At 41.4% G+C, this 13836-nt stretch overlaps 1 pseudogene; it reads left to right on the top strand.

Annotated features, from left to right (window-relative positions):
* Positions 1–9901: 9901 nt before the first annotated feature.
* On the top strand, positions 9902–10344 carry LOC145355615 (small ribosomal subunit protein uS19 pseudogene; annotated as a pseudogene).
* The last annotated feature ends 3492 nt before the right edge of the window (positions 10345–13836 follow it).

The raw sequence follows: 13836 nt of genomic DNA, 5'->3' as shown, positions 1-13836 counted from the left end.
GATTCATGGTTTTGTGGTTCTCCTATCTGGGCAAATAAAATCCGAGATAAAAGCAAGTCCAAGATTCTGGTTCTAGATCCTTATTTTCCATTCCAGAAGATAGCCGGATGCCGAGGGCTACATTTGAGATAGGATTAACAAACTACTGGACTTTGCAATCTCAACATGCAGCTGACCATTCTGTCATGACTGAGGATCGCAACAGCACTGCAGATCTCAGCGAGGAGCACAGCCAGATGGTGAAGGATCACTCTCACACTCCTGGCTCTGATTACCTTTATCCCCCCCATCCAGTATCCTGGCTCCTTCATCTCATGGATGAAGTGCAGATCTGATCATAGTGGGGATGACAGAAGGTGGACTCGTTGGTGCTGGGTTTCTTGGGTGGGTTGGTGGGTAATATTAGGATGTGCTAGCAAGGCGGAGGGGCAGTTGGAAGAAATAAATCAAATAAATTTAACCAAATTAAAATAAATCAAAAACACATTTCAAAACACTTTACAACCCTTAATTGTCATTTAGCTGAAGGCAGACTTCAAAGGTTACGGGCATCCTTTCTGCCATTCATGTCCATTTCCCATCCCACCCACCACAGGAGCCGTAGCAGGCGGACAACAGACCATGCAATGGACTGTTGACCTCAGGTGGAATTTCCTGGCCTTGAGGAAAGCAGGGCCGGAAAATCCTGTCCTACATGTCTTCACCTCATGACCTCAAAAGAAGCATGGCTTTGCTGCAGTTGTGCCTCATCGCTGGACCTTGCTGCTTGTTTCGCCGATGGGTCGACGCTGCAGCCAGGATAGCAAGTTCCCGCCTTGGCCAGCCAGAAAGGCAGTGGCAATAGCCATAGCTCCACCATTGACAAAATGATCTGGGCCAATTTTGTTTCCAATCTTAAGAACAGTTATCGACGGAGCTTTTGCAAAATCAGGCAGACAGTCAAAACATCTGTTAACAACATTGAAGCTGCTGGGATTAATGACATGAAATTGGCCAAATGGCAGAAAGGAGATAAGTCACTTCTCAGACTGAGGGACAGTCTGCAGTGGTGCCCCCTGAGGTTGATGTTGTGACCACTGGCTCTTTTTGATATTTCCCCTACCTTTCATCCCGAATCCCAATTTAGGGAGATTGTGCATTGTTCATGCACATCAGGACAGTACAGAAGTCCTGTCACATGGACATGCACACTGAAAGCTGACGTATATAAACCTCCTGTAAACTGGTGTACACTGTCTGTCTGAAAGGTATTGCAGAATCCAGTGAAGGTTGAAAATCTGGAGTCATGTTCCATCACTGCTGGAACATCACACTTTTAGCTTGGCTTCTTAAAATCACTGAAGTTCTTTCGAGGCTTTGATGTAACGCAGAGATTATGAGAGAAGAATTAAGCGACATGTAATATGTCCAAACCCTTCCCTCCCATCCCCACATTCCTCTCTCCCTCCCTCACTCCCTGTTTGTAGAAAGTCAGCAGAACTGTTGTGTTAAAGTAAAAGACTTTTTTATTGATTGTTATGCTAAAGAGAAGAACATATTTTAGTGCAAATGTGAGGCTATTAAACAAAATGTCATACTGCAGCTGCTTAAAGTTAATTGTTAACATAGTATCACATTTTTGTATCTATAACATTATTTTTGTCAATAAATGTTGCCCATTAAACCTTACAAAATGCTTTATTAAAACTTTAAAACACAACATTTAAATTGGAGATGATTATAAATGAAGTAAATGAGGCAGAAGAATACTAATGATAAACACGCAGTGGTTTAGATTTTCAATGGCCTAAATTGTGAACTTTCCTTCATTCAATCTCATGCAATAAGGCATCCAACCATTGTCCACTTGCTGCACTTCCATTCTGACATTCAGCAAATGGTGTGCAAGGACACACAGTTCTTGTTGCACATTCCCCACTCTCAATCTACAAAAATTGCCTTCCAAATTGGATAACCTCACATTTATTCACATTATACTGCATCTGCCATGCATATGTCCACACATTCAGCCTGTCCAAATCACACTGAAGCATCTCACCCTCCCATGCAGCTTTATAGCATCTACAAATTTTGAGATAATACATTTAGTTCCCTTGTCCAAATCATCAATATATAATGTAAACAGTTGGGGTCCGAGCATAGACCCCTGCAGCACCCCAATAGTCACTGCCTGCCAATTGCAAAAAGACCCATTTATTCCAACTTTTTGCTTCCTGTGTGCTAACCAACTTTCTATACACTTACAATCCCATGTTTTAACCTTACATAGTAATCTGCTGTGAAAACTTGTCAAAAGCCTGCTGAAAGTCAAAATAAACCACATCCACAGGTTCTCCCTGGTCAATTCTATTAGTGCATTCTTAAACAATTCCAGTAGATTTGCCAAAATGATTTCCCTTCTGTAAATCAATGCTGACTTTCTCTGTCTATGCCACTGCTTTCCAAATGCTCTGCTATTAAATCTTTGGTAATGGGCTCTAGCAACTTTCCTACGACCAATGTTAGACTCACTGGTCTATAGTTTTTTGCTTTCCCTCTACCTCTGTTTTTGAGCAGCGTGTTTACATTAATTGTCCTTCAATCTGTAGAAACCATTTCAGAGTTCAAAGAATTTTGGAAAATAACCACCAATGAATCTACTATTTCTAGGGCCACTTCCTTAAGTGGCCTGTGATGAAGATTATTAGGCCCTGAAGATTTATCTACATTTAATCCCATCAATTTCCCCAACAACAATGTATCTACTAATACTGCTTTCTTCAGATCCTCACCAAAACCTGTTTTTCTCAGAACTTCTGATACATTATTCATATCTTCTTTGGTAAAGACAGAAGCAAATTATGAATTCAGTTCCTCAGCCATTTTTTTGTTTCCCATTATGCATTCTCCTTTTTGTGAATGGAAGGCACTTACATTAATTTTTGTCAACCCTTTTCTCTTTACATACCTTTAGAAACTTTTTCAGTCAGTTTTTATGTTCGCGACTAGCTTATTTTCATACTCTAATTTCCCCTTTCTAATCAATCCCTCAGACTGCCTTTGTTGTTTATTAAACTGTTCCCAATCTTCTGGTCTTTCTTTTTATCTTGCCAATGTTTATGCCTCTTCTTTGAATCTTATGCTATCTCTAATGTCTTCGTAAACCTTTTACAGCTATTGGTGCAACTAATTCATCCATTTTGGGGATGATTCTTCCAAAAGTGCTGAATTGGTGGGAAAACTGTTCTAAATCCCGACTTTTGTCAGTTCAACTCCTCACCTAAATCTCCGCACTCTGTGCACTGCAGAGGTCCAAATCGTGAATCTCATTAAAAACCCAGGGCGACGAGACCTATTCATGCCGGAGTCTGATAGTTCTGGAACTCTGTGCATTTGCAGTGACCCTGATTTGTCAGACTCCCTGTTTGCTGGCCAGTTCAATCACTGGCCAGCCCGGGAGTCCTGCACCCCCAGGGATTAGACTCCCAGCACCCAGCACCCCCCCAACAAGGCCCTATTGTGGCTCCCACAACAATTCCTGGGCCAGCCCTGACCCCACCCTGCTGACTCCCCACCCCCCACCTCTCCCCAGGGGTCAGATCCCCTGAGAGGCAGGCCCCCAGGTGTAAATAAAAACTTTTGGAATTCACCCATTCATTACTTGAATGCCTGTTATTGCCTGTCCACTGTCCTTTCTTTCAGAAATCTTTCCCAGTACATCATAGCCAACTCATGCCTCATGCCAATACAGTTATCTTTATTGAGATTCAGGACTTTGGTCTCAGAATCAGCTATGTCACTATCCACCTTGATAAAAAAAATTCTATCATTTTATGGTCAGTCATCCTCAAGGGTTCTCTCACAACTAGATTGCCAACTAATTCTTTCTCATTGCATATTATTCAGTCTGAGATGGCTTGTTCTCTTGTTGGTCACTCAATGTATTTGTCCAGAATACCATCCCGTATATACACCAGAAACTTCTCTTCTATTGTACTGTGACTAATTTGATCTATTTGCAAAGGAAAGCCACCCATGATCACAGATGTTCCTTTATCACGAGCATCTCTGACTTCCTACCTAATGCTATTCCCAACATTACCACGACAGTTTGGTCATCAGTACACCACCCCCACAAATGTTTTTTGCCCTCTGGCATTTCTTACCATGACCACACAGATTCCATGTCGTCAGAGGTAGTATCTTTCCTCAATGTTATATCATTACTTTCTTTAATCAACAATGCAGCGGGAGGAGTAGGCAGAGTCAATGGATGGGAGGCTGGTTCGCATGTTAGGCTGGGCTTCATTCACAATCCTTTGTAGTTTCTTACAGTCTTAGATAGAGCAGGAGCCGTACCAAGCTGTCATACAACCAGAGAAGATATTTTCTATGATGCCCCTGTAAAAGTTGGTGAGAGTCATAGCGGACATGCTGAATTTCCTTAGCCTCCTGCGAAAGTAGAGGCATTGTCTTTTTATTCTGTTGTGCAATGCAAACTGTAAACACACCAGTGAAACAATCCCACATGTCATGTGAGTCAACCTTAATCAGTGAGACGGTTTGTAAGCAATGTGTTGCCAGAAAGGGACAGGATCATCAGTGTATCTCCAGAAGCTGCCACATAAATCTGTCAACAGCCAAGATACAAGCAACTTGCTAATGAAATGTCAAATCAGGAATCCACTACACGGTTTGGAAAATAAAGTCAGAGTATTAAAACGTATTCGGTGAAATTTCCGGAAAAGCATAATAAGAAATAGCTGTAAGATCCAAATCTGCACGTGACTCACCAGGAAATTGGGACATCTGCATCCAGAACTTGGATGGATTTGTTTGGTGCAAAATCTTCCTCAACTTACACAAAACTAAGAGGTCAGAATGGTTCATGTTCTGTGCATATCTGACCCCAGGCAAGGCTGATGTATGATTATCTTTAGTATCCATGAAAGGAGGAAAGTCAGGCAATATTCCCTATCCTAATGACCAGGCCAGACCCCTGGGAAACATACAGTTGAACATCTAGAAAGGGTAAAAATAAAGACAAACGGCTGCAATTGCTGGAAATCGTAAATAAAAACAGAGCATCCTGAAAATACTTAACAGATCAGGCCGCATCTGTGGGGGAGGGGGAACAGAGTTAATATTTAAGGCCTTGTGACCTTTCATCGAATGTGAAGGAAGTTAGAAATATCATTGGATTTGTGCAACTGAATAGGGAGAGGGTAGAGACAAAAGATCTAAATGGAAGAATGGGAGGGTTGAATTGACAAAAGATTTTGTGTCGCAAGGTCAAAAAGAGGAGTGAAGGAACAAGAGATGTGATTAGAGCAGGTGTGAATGGCAGGATCCTGGATGGCTGCCCCCTGAATGCAAAGGCAAGGAGAAATGAGAGATACAATTAAATAAGTAAAAGAAAACAAATCATAGAATCATAGAATCCCTACAGTGCAGGAAGAGGCCATTCGGCCCATCAAGCCTGCACCGACAACAATCCCACCCAAGCCCTATCCCCATAATCCTAGATATTTATCCTGCTAGTCCCGCTGACACTAAGGGGCAATTATCATGGCCAATCAACCAAACCCGCACATCTGAAAAAGGTTGAACAGTTTGGGCCTGTAACTATTGGAGATTAGAAGAATGAGAGGTGATCTTATTGATATACACATGAGACCCTAAGGGAACTTGATGCTTGACTGGGAGGATGTTTTTGAGGGAGACTATACTAGGGTGCATGGGTTGGGGGAGGAGTTTTTTTTTCTCCCAGATGGTTGTTAGTCGGTTGAATTCTCTGTCCCAGAAAGCAATGGAAACTGAATCATTGGGTGGGATTTTCCAGCCACGTTCTCCCAAAACTAGAAAATCCCGCTCAAGGTCTATAGACTTTTCCATGGTCTGCCCCTCGGCCTGTACAATTCCTGTGGCAAGTGGCATGGGAAAATTCCCCTCATTGAGTCCATTCATGGCTGAGTTAGCTGTAGTTTTGTTAGACAAGGGAGTCAAAAGTTAGGGTGGTGGGGAGAAGGGAATAGACAAAGAAAGTGAAGTTGAGACAACAACCACTGAATGGCAGAGCAGGCTCAAAGGGCCAAATGACCTCCTCCTGTTCCTAACTGCTATATTCCTAGGAAACAAAATGGAGGCAGAACTCTCTGATCTGAAAATTGTTAAACTCCAAAATGCTGTAAAGAGGCCAATGGTTTTGTTCTTCGAGCTTATGCCTAACTTCATTGGAAGACTGCCAAGAACAGAAAGGCCAGAGTGGGAGCAAGGTGTAGAATTGAAACGAGAGATGACCAGAAGTTCAGGATTATACACACATGCAGACCAAACACAAGTGTCTGCCAAGTGGACACGCAGTCTGCACCGTCACAGGAAAGAATAAAATCACATAAGGCTGCAGGGGTACACTCCTGGAAAATTGTCTGCAGATAGTCACCCACAAAGCTGGAGGACTCTGCCTGATGTGTCCAACTCAACACTGTGTGCACTGATACATTTCGTAACAGAACCAGCAGGCAATGTAGGATATTCCTCAAAAGCCATTTCGAAGAGATTTATATGATTTATTTGAACTTACTGTAAATTATTTAAATTGGGCCCATTTCATTGAGAAAAGTTCAAGTTGAGCTAAAGGTGTAAATTTAAATAGATCACTTTCAAATCATTAGCAAGAGGAATTTAAGCTAGCTTGTGCATTCCTTCACCAATAAAGTAACACTGGGGCATGATCTTGAGTCCATTCTCGCCGTCCACAAGATTGCTGGCGTGGGCTCAAGATGCAACGAAATCCGAAAGTGGCGGAAATCGCCGGCAAGATCATGACTCCTGATTTTCGCCAGCCGTCGCTAGCGGCATGATCAGATTCATGTCCATAATGGGCGAAACCTGAATTACATTCATTTTAATAGATTGCCATATCATTAAACAGCCTCCCCTCTTCCCCAGCAGATGTTGGCCCTCTTGTCATTTTCTCAAACTGCGGGTTCATGGTGTCACATTGGCTCAATTCACAAAAGGTTCACTCAGACGTGAACCTGTCTTGGGCTCCCCCGCAGGGAGGTAAAGGTGAATATAGCCCTGGGGAGAATGACATGGCCACGCAGTGAATCCATGCCAGCCTCCCTCTTTCTCTGAAGCTAAGAGAGTGCCTTCAGCAAGTTGAATACTAGAATCAAGTCAGCTCCAAAATTCTACAGGAGATCAATTAAGTTCAAATAACTGCAATATTCAACAATTTATGTTTCAAAGACAAGCAAAGGACTTAATCATACATTCTTTTAACTTTTTGTTGATCTCTAACTTTCCAACATCTGATATATATGTGCGTGCGTGTTGTGTGCATGTGTACGTGTGTGTGTGTGTGTGTGTGTGTGTGTGTGCGTGCATGTATTATGACGTTTTTATTATTACTTTCTCCTGTTTAATAACTAGTAAACTTATTCTTCCTTTGGCATATAAAAACCTGGTTTGTCTGGCTCCATATTAAACAAAACTCCTGATTGGAAAAGGCATTTCCAGGAAAAGTAAATTTTAAAATCTTTGTTGCGACCAACCAAGGGGGCTGAGCAAACGGACAGCCAATTCATTTCTCATTACTTGGTCATAACAATAGTTTGTGACTCCAATGGGCATAGGCCTGTGTTGAATAGCCTGCGATGTAACTTTAGTTTATTAATGGAATACATACGGTCCAGTTTAGTGTTCGTCACTTCAATGGCGATTATGAAACTATACTGTTGGCATGCCACTATTTATAAAAATGATATATTTTGAAAGCCTTTTTTTAATTAAATAATTCTCCAGATGGGAAGTAGGTTACAGATTCTGTTCTCATCTAGCAACAGGCATTCTTTTCATGCAGCAAAATTGTTTTTGTCGATTTGTTTCCTTCCTTAAGGCAAGAGGCATGGCTGAATTAGGAACTCATTTAATACGTTGAACTTGTGGCTGATGCATTCAGGTACCTTTCACTGCTGGGGCACACACAGCTAACCATGGAATTATGAAGAGAATGTTCTGACTAATGTTCAGGATCTACCTGAGGGACAGGTCATTGTACAGTCTGCAGCATTGATTTGTAACTCATGATAAAGTCTGGCAGATCTTTGAAGTCATTCTTTCTTAATGGCCAGATAGCACTTGCTTTTTCTCCTTATTCCCCCGTTTATATACATAGAACAAAGAAGTTGAAGCTACCCTGTACAAATGATGAATACAACACTGTCTCAATAAATGAGAGGCTGTTAGAGATTATTATAGATGAAATATTGCAGATGGTTAGCACTTTCTTATAACATCTACACCCTCAATATGCAGGAATTAGGAATTGCTGCATTTCATCTTACTCTGAGGTACTAACGCATTAAGTGACCAGTCACTGTGGGTTGCTTTCAACTGCAGATCCAGTTCCACCTACCAGGGTAAGACTTCAATTTTCTCAGTAGCACTTCTTACACAGTGGGACAACGGTTAGCACTGCTGACTTATAGCACCAGGGATCTGGATTTGATTCCCAGCTTGCATCGCTGTCTGTGTGGAGCCTACACGTTCTCCCCTTGTCTGCATGGGCTTTCTCTGAGTGCCCGGGTTTCCTCCCACAATCTGAAAGACGTGCTGGCTAGGTGCATTGGCCATGCTAAATTCTCGCTCAGTGTACCCAAACAGGTGCTGGAGTATGACAACTAGGGGATCTTCACAGTAACTTCATTGCAGTGTTAATGTAAGCCTACTTGTGACACTAATAAAAAAAACTTTAAAATTGCCTCTTGGTGTCAGAAGGAGGCTAGTCAGCCCATCAAGCTTGCACCAGCAGTAATCCCACCCAGGCCCTATCCCTCTAGCCCCATGTATTTTCCCTACTAGTCTCCCTGACTCCAAGGGGCAATTTAGCATAGCCAATCAACCTAACCTGCACATTTTTGGGCTGTGGGAGGAAACCGGAGCACCTGGTGAAAACCCCCATAGACATAGGGAGAATGTGCAAACTCCACTCAGACAGCGACCATGAGGCCGGAATTGAACGTGGGTCCCTGGAGCTGTGAGGTAGCAGTGCTAACCACTGTGCCAGAGTGCAACTCCTTTCAAAATTTAGAATCTTCCTCCTCAATGAAGGCTATCGTAGTCTCAGAGTAAGGGATCGCCATTTAAGGCAGAGATGAGGAGAAATTTCTTCTCTCAGAGGGTAGTGAATCTGTGAAAGTCCCTAAGGAGAAGGGCTGTAGAGGCTGTTAAGTATGTTCAAGGCTGAGATAATCAATAAGGGATTCAAGGTTATGGGCTTAATGTAGGAAAGTGGAGTTGAGGATTATCACATCAGATGAGTCATTATCTGTTTGAATGGCAGAGCAGACTCAATGGATGAATGTCCTACTTCTACTCCTACACCTTATGGTGTCATTGTCTTATGATCATATCTAAGTACTTCTCCCCTGACAGGCTTGTTCTCTTTATATTCTTTTCAAAGAACAAATACTTTTGCAGCTACCGGTGTGAAACACCATAACTGCAGAAAACTGCACTAGATCAAATAGAAAGCCTGCAAACAGAATAGAAATGTAAATATTCAGAATTCAATTTCCCAGGTAATGCTTATCCAGTTTCTGATTCTATTAAGGATCTGTCGTTTAAACACTTATCAATTAGGAGTTTGTAATAGGGGGATACAATTTATACAAATGTCATTAACGTGCAATATTAATATATGTAAGAAACCCAACATCTTGAAATATTTGTGGATGAGACCAATGTTTAGTGACATAAATAATCATATTTCATGTTATGCGTCATAACTAAGTAGTTTAATTTGGAATTGTATTTATTCTGGATGACACCTAATTATTGTTTTACCTTATGAAGTTAACCTTCAACTTGTACACAGAATCATGTTACAAATAAGGGAACGCGCAAGAACGGCTGAAAATGGCTGACCAAGTGGAGCAAAAGAAGAAAAAGACTTTCAGGAAATTTACCTACGGAGGTGTTGACCTGGACCAGCTCCTTGACATGTCCTATGAATAGCTGATGCAGTTGTACTGTGCCCATCAGCGCAGGCTTGTGAACAGAGGCCTGCATCTCAAACAGCAGTCTCTCCTGAAGAGGCCGCATAAAGCCAAAAAGGAAGCTCCACCAATGGAGGAACTGAAGGTTGTCAAAACTCATCTTCAGGATATGGTTATCTTCCCAGAGATGGTTGGCAGCATAGTTGGTGTATACAACAGCAAAACCTTTAATCAGGTTGAAATCAAGCCTGAAATGATTGGCCATTATCTTGGTGAGTTCTCCATCACCTACAAGCCTGTCAAGCACGGCAGACCTGGTATCGGTGCCACTCACTCCTCCAGGTTCATCCTACTGAAGTAATCATTTTACAATGGAAATCTATAAATAAAATCAGTCCCAGTACAATTAAAAAGATGGGAACTAGAAATGTTAATCTTTCAAAATGTTGCATGATCTACAATTTAAATGTATCTAAAAGGTTACTTTTCATTTTTGAATGGAAAACATTATTGACCCAAGAACACATGATCCCAATTTACTGCCATTACAGTTGTGAAGTGGAATTTTGACGTCACTTGGGAGAAATATAAACATGTAGCTGGATTGTTACTGGACTAGTAACCTGGAGAACCAGAGTAACCTTCCAGGGACCCGAGTTCAAATCCCAATACAGCAGATGGTGGAATTTGAATTCAATAAAAATCTAGAACTATCAGTCTAAAGATGACAATAAAACCATTGTCACTTGTTCTAAAAACCCACCTGGTTACTAATGTCCTTTAGGGAAGGAAATCTACTCGGCCACCTCCAGTCCCAGATGTGGCCACTATTCTCAGCACTGGGCTGAAGAGCTGTTGGCTCTCCGGGTGTTGCTCTTAGAGTTGGGATCCTTGTCCTGAAGGCTCCGGGAAACCCCACAGCCAGCAGGTATGAGTCTGATTGGAATTGAATTGCATTGGGTTTCCAGAAAAGACAATGATAGGGTTGCCACTGATGATCTGCTTGGTTGATGGGGCCACAGCTGCAGCCATTGTAGTGAGGTAATTTTGCTTTACTTCTGTTCAGGTTGGATTTGGGAAATGCTCTGATGTGCTTTGGGAGTGTTTTGAATTTGAATTTTAAAATAAATTGTAATTAAGAATCTATTGATGACTGTGAAACCATTGTCAATTGTTGGAAAAACCCATCTGGTTCACTCATGTCCTTTAGGGAAGGAAATCTGCCATCTTTACCCAGTCTGACCTACATGTGACTCCAGAGCCACAGCAATGTGGTTGACTCTCAACTGCCCTCCAAGGGAACCAGGGATGGGCAATAAATGGGTGGCATGGTGGCATAGTAATTAGCTCTACTACCTCACAGCACCAGGGTCCTGGGTTTGAGTCCCGGCTTGGGTCACTGTCCGTGTGGAGTTTGCATATTCTCCCCATGTCTGCTTGGGTTTCCTCCGGGTACTCCGGTTTCCTCCCACAGTCCAAAGATGTGTTGGTTAGGTGGATTGGCCATGCTAAATTGACCCTCAGTGTACCCAAACAGGCGCCGGAGTGTGGCGACTAGGGGATTTTCACAGTAACTTCACTGCAGTGTTAATGTAAGCCTACTTGTGACTAAGAAAAAAAAGTGCAGGCAATGATGTCCATGTCCCACGGATGAATAATGAAAAAAAATCACATAATCTTTTGAAATGCCAGATTTTTATGCATTTTATTAAAGATACTTAAAGAGACATTGAACGCCACTCCCAATAGCTAATGCCAGGGATCCCCAAAGGAATGCTATTTTTATGGTGATCTCAGACAATTGTCTGAATATGCAGCACAGCATCATGCTTTTTCTCACAATAGACTCTCCAACTGTAGTTAGTTCACTTTTCTCTTGTCTTCAGAAACTATAATTCTGGTTTCATCTTCAAAATTAAATCGGATGAAAATTTAAGTTTTGGTTTCAGGGTCTCTGAGTTGAATCATTTTTAATTTACTCATTCAGTAATTTGGACTGAGATTCATCAAACTAAAGAGAATGGAAATGCAAACGAATATGTTCATTAGCAGTAACAGAATCTCATCCTTAATTAACACTGAAACTGAGATTAGCTGTTTTCACGTATTTAATATGAAAAGTTATTCTTCTACATTCTTTTACCAAATAATCTCGTATCACTACTTTTGGCAAATAAGGAATGCAGCGAATTCATTTTTTATTTGCTTGTGTTCAGAAGTCCAGGGTGTGATGACAATACACAAGTCTTTCCGATTGCTGTTAAACTGCTTAAGTGCATGAACATAATTCATCAATGTTACAAAACAACTCATCATTCCAGATTCTGCATTAACTCTCAGAATCTTATTGTCCAATAGTTGCATTTGATTAATGTTCCTGAACAAAGTTATTTCACTAAATGATTCATATTTTGGATGGCTAGGACATTTTCTCACATACTTCTGTTTGGAAGCAGTAAGCCTACAGCAGATAGCCAGTCAATGCTATCTGACAGTAAAGGTGCTCACTCTCCCCCTCCACCTTCTGCCATTCCTGTGACATGTGATTGAATCCCAAGTATACAATTGTCCAAACTACATTTTTTTGATGAGTGCCATGGAGTGGGGTGATTTGATGTTGCTGTTCTAATTTGAAAATTATTTCATCCAGCTACCTGACAGCTAAGAATGAAAGAATGGTGGCATGAATAAGTGTTGCATTAGGATTGTTTATTTTGTATTTTAAGCTGCTATGTAATTCTTTTTAAAAGCACATCTTCACATCGGCACTGTATTGTCCACTTTGGGGAATAGTGGGTAAAGTGATGACAGGATTCCCAAGTTAATTATTAGCCCATTGAAAAGTGTTATGAATTCTCCTTCCGTGGCCATTGGCATTGGCATTGGATTTGAACCTGGAGTTTCTGGGCCAGCAGTAAAGTTAAAGTTGCCATAGTGACAGATGTCCCTAGGCTGTTTTCCCCTTTGAGAGACAGAGCTGCTGGTGGTGATTTAATCTGAGGATCACCACACCTGAGGCAAGGGAGCAAGGTCAAGAAGGTGAGTCAGTACAGGAATTGAACCCATGATGTTGGCATCACTCTGAATCATGAACCATCTGTCCAATCAATTGAGTTAAACCAGCCCTAGGGGTGCTACCCCTGTGACAGAAGGACTCCTTGCTATGTGATAGATTTAGGTTGGGATTTTCAGGATCTAATGAAAGTTTATACGAAACCAATAGCAACATCTGACCAATTTCTATTAATTTTCCTTCCCTGTGCAAATTTGTGTTAGACATAGTTCAGTTGCTTGTCGGCAACATTCTATCCCCTCAAGCAAATAGTGAAGTTCTAAATGAAAAACCAAGAACCAGACTAAGTAAACAAATAACTGCTTAAACTGGGTTCCAACGTGCTGACACATACTTGCGCTTCCCACGCCTTTCCTAATGGTTAAACTCACTCAGAGGTCAGTCCTGTCTTCTTTTCATATCTGTCTTTAACTCACAAAATTAAATCATTTTTGTATTTTCCACTTAATGTTTTAAGAAGCAAATTAGTTGTCTGCAGGATTTCTTCATTCAATTGTTATGCCCACTGTCAGTCAAGATCTGCATGCAAAATGAAGATGAATTAGCGACAATAAGCTGTTTTATAAAAATTATCTAGGTTATTTCAAACTGTATTTAAAATTAGAAGCAAAAAAAAATGCATTTACTTTCTGTGCATCCTCAACCATTTCATGCACATAAGATATAGTGCATAACGAGGCAGTGCATAGCAGAGACAATTATCCAGTCCCGAAACAGTGCCAGTGGGATTGCATCAATGCAGATGAAATGTGCACAAAATCTCAAATGCCAGCACAGATG

Source organism: Carcharhinus amblyrhynchos, chromosome 19 (genome assembly GCF_965287045.1).
Source record: "Carcharhinus amblyrhynchos chromosome 19, sCarAmb.v2.hapA, whole genome shotgun sequence".
In the NCBI taxonomy this organism is placed as follows: Eukaryota; Metazoa; Chordata; class Chondrichthyes; order Carcharhiniformes; family Carcharhinidae; genus Carcharhinus; species Carcharhinus amblyrhynchos.
Note: the sequence above shows the minus strand (reverse complement) of the source record. Positions and strands in the feature narration are given on the sequence as shown.